Below are 3,798 nucleotides of genomic sequence, written 5' to 3' on the forward strand. Positions count from 1 at the left end.
CATTTAGTCATTTTAAATGGGTTATAGCCATGTGTCACCATGTGATTGGTGGAGGCACACTAATGACATCATATGATGTCATAAATTCCCATTTAATTTATTTTTTTTCTTTTTCTTTCTACTCATTTTCAATTCAATTTTTAGTAATATTTATTCACATTTTATGTCATAATAATTATTTACTTAACTGGACAAGTCAGCCAAAAATAATCTCTGAAGACAAAATGACCAAAATGCCCTCCGTTTGGCTTATTGAGCCAAAATTGTCTGTACCGATTGAAAAATTTTCCTAAGCATTTTCTTGGCATTCTAATGCCATAAGAACCTCAACGACCCTTATCTAGAGTCCCAAAAATTATTTTATGAATTTTCCCCTGGGTCTAGGGCTCTTAGTTGCGAGAACCGCAACTTCCCACTGGGTTATCCATCACTAGGGTATTGACTCATTTAACTTGGTTGTATTTTATTTCTAAAGTTTTTCCTAAATTTTTCTTATTAATATTTGAGTTAATTATGGTTCTTCACTTTAGTTTAAATATTTTTCCGGATGTTCTAGCTGTCCGGACCGACACTGGTCACCGGAACAGTAGAATGTACGGAGTTGCTACAGGGAGGGTGTTACACTATCATTCACATCAATTTTTGTCTTGACAGTTTTTAGGAAAGGTCTTCCAAACAAAATCAAAGCTGACTTTGATGTGGGAACACTATTCTCCATATCCAGAATGTAAAAATCTACAGGAAAAATCAATTCTCCAACCTACACCAACACATCTTCAACTACTCCCAATGGGTAAGCATTAGAACGATAAGCTAAATGAATAATGGCACTGGTTTCTTTCATAGGACCCAAATTCAAAGTCTGGGAAACTAAATTTGACATAACATTAATAGATGCTCCTAAATCTGCCATTGCATGTTCAAATTTAGAATCACCTATTCTGCAGGGAATAGAAAATGAAACTGGATCCTTGCATTGACGGGGTAATTTTTGCTGAATTAATGCTAACACATTTTCCCCTGCACTTATCTTCTCAATATTCCTCAACTTGGGCTTTGTAGTGCATAATTCCTTAAGGAGTTTAGCATACTTGGGGACTTGTTTGATCGCATCAAGTAAAGGTATATTCACCTCCACCTTTTTGAAAGTCTCCAAAATTTCTTTCTCTTGTTCTTCTTTCTTAGTCTTAGCCAACCTGCAAGGGAATGGAGGAAGAACATAATTATTAACCTTATTCAGTTTAGGTTCAGTATTTACCTCAACTTCAGGAACTTCAGACTATTTTGCTCCTTGCTTCTTCTTTTTCATTGGCTCATGTGGAGTCTGGTTATCAACTTCTTTCCCACTCCGTAACACTATAGCACTCGCATTTTCTCTGGGGTTCATGATTGTTTGTGATGGAAGCTTTCTAGAACCTTAAGCTTCCAGCTTACTCACAGATGAGGCTAACTGACCAATCTGCCTCTCTATGTTTTGAATGCTATTTCTGGTCTCCTGTTGAAACTGTTGTGTATTGTTAGCCAAAGCCTTAACAATTTCATCAAGTGACATAACTTGATTTGAGGGAGGCAGAGGTGGTTGATTCACTTGTCTCTGCTGCTGGTATCGATTATGCACAGGTTGATTCCCATAACTCAGATTAGGATGATCTCGCTATCCTGGATTATAAGTATTGGAAAAGGGATCATACTTGCGTTGTGGCTGTCCATAATCTCCTACTGCATAAGCATGTTGCATTGATTCATCGTCTTGTAATACAGGACACATGTTAGTAGCATGACCAGAACCTGAACAAATTCCACATACCTTAACTGTTTGCATGTTCCTTACAGCCAATTGCCTCACCAAAAAAGTTAAATCCGAAATATGTTTCTCAAGGTTAGATGTACTTATCTCATTAACCTTCCTAGGTGTGTGATCCATTCTCATTCCAAACTGCTGAAAGTTTGCTGCCATGTTAGCAATCAGCCTCTTTGCCTCTTCTGGTGTCTTGTCAACCAAAGCTCCTTCACTAGCAGCATCTATCATACTGCGGTCCATTGGTAGAAGTCCCTCATAAAAATACTGAATCAAGAGCTGCTCACTTATTTGATGATGGGGACAGCTTACACACAGTTTCTTAAATGGTTCCCAATACTCATACAAACTCTCTCCATTGTACTGTCAGATGCCACAAATTTCTTTTCTTATGTTGGCAGTATGAGAAGCAGGAAAATACTTCTCCAGAAATATCTGCTTCATCCAATTCCATGAGTTGACGGATCCAGAAGGAAGGTAATATAACCAATCCTTAGCTATTCCTTCCAGTGAGAAAGGAAAAGCTCGAAGCTTGATTTGATCCTCTGAAACTCCTTGAGGTTTAATGCTGGAACACACAACATGAAATTCTTTTAAATGCTTATGTGGATCCTCACCTGAAAGACCATGAAACTTAGGCAACAAATGGATTAGTCCAGATTTTAACTCAAAAGCAACATTTAAAGCAGGGTATTGAATACACAAAGGCTGTTGGTTTAGATCAGGAGCAACCAACTCTTTCAAGGTTCTAGAAACCATGGTTTCATTTTCGAAATTTGAATCTAAATCCGAATCCAAACTTAACTTCCTTAAAGATTGGACTCCTTCAGATGCACTCGTAATCTACCTAGCTTGCTTAGCCAATTTTCTCAACTGTTTAGCTGTTTTTTCTACTTCTGGATCAAAGATCAACTCACCAGATTGAGAAGTTCTTATCATAAACAAAAAGAAATCAAAGTAAAAACAGAAAAATGCCTCAAAACCCTAGAAAAAGATGGAATTTGGCCTCAATAAGATGGGGCCATTGAATCTTATAGATTCTTTGGTCTCTTCATTGGTCTTGATTAGAACGTCGTTTCCTTCAAAATAGGTATAGGCCACCCTCCTAATTCAATCAAAATGCTGTCGATGAATAGTAACACCATAATTTTTTTTTTTGAAAACCTGAAAATAGCAACACTTCACAAATAAAATTAATAACAGAATATCCTAACACTAAAAATACGAAATCCAATAAATTTCAGTCCCCGGCAATGGTGCCAAAATTCTTGATGGCTGTCGAATCCATCAGAAATTAAATTAACTGAAATTACTAGTTATGAAATATTTTTTGTAGTAAGTGGTAAATCTAGGTCAAACCCTAAAGACTGAATTATTAAATTTCATGCACTTGTGTAATGAAAAAAGAAACATAGGTTGGGGGGGGGGGAGATAATTCGCAATCCAAAGAAGAAATCAAAAATCAAAAATCAAAAAGTAAGATCTAAAATTAAATAAAAAACTCTCAAATTAAACAAACTTTAGTTCAAGGTCATTCGCATTCCAATGCATTGATTCGATCATAGACAAAAGAAATACAATTATCTCTTATTGAATACTTAATATAGATTTACCAAACAGCGAGGTAAAATCCCTAACTTCCCTATACTCATCAATTCGAGCCCAGCACTATTGTTGATTCTAATTATTAACTGAATTGGTATTAAGCAATCCTCATTAAATTAATAACTGCTTTAAGAATAAGAAGTAATTAAGCTTAATAATAATTTATGAAGCATAAATCATTTAATTCACCCTATTGTTTCCTTAGGTTATTATTAAAAACTAGAATCATAATCAATAAAACCTAATTGCTACTCATGTTCAATCTTACACAACAATTACGGATTATGAAGATGAACTAGCAATTGATCACATCAAACAATTAACTAATAGGCTTTTTTAGCAAATCATTCAATAGATCAAAGACAATGAAATCAGAAAATAATAGATATTCAAAA

General features: G+C 35.3%; 1 non-coding gene across 1 annotated transcript; it reads left to right on the forward strand.

Annotated features, from left to right (window-relative positions):
* The first annotated feature begins 2,087 nt into the window (after positions 1 to 2,087).
* On the forward strand, positions 2,088 to 2,194 carry LOC131181146 (small nucleolar RNA R71). Its single transcript, XR_009149774.1, has one exon. It is a non-coding gene; the product is annotated as a small nucleolar RNA R71 (small nucleolar RNA).
* The last annotated feature ends 1,604 nt before the right edge of the window (positions 2,195 to 3,798 follow it).

Source organism: Hevea brasiliensis, chromosome 6 (genome assembly GCF_030052815.1).
Source record: "Hevea brasiliensis isolate MT/VB/25A 57/8 chromosome 6, ASM3005281v1, whole genome shotgun sequence".
Taxonomy (NCBI): domain Eukaryota; kingdom Viridiplantae; phylum Streptophyta; class Magnoliopsida; order Malpighiales; family Euphorbiaceae; genus Hevea; species Hevea brasiliensis.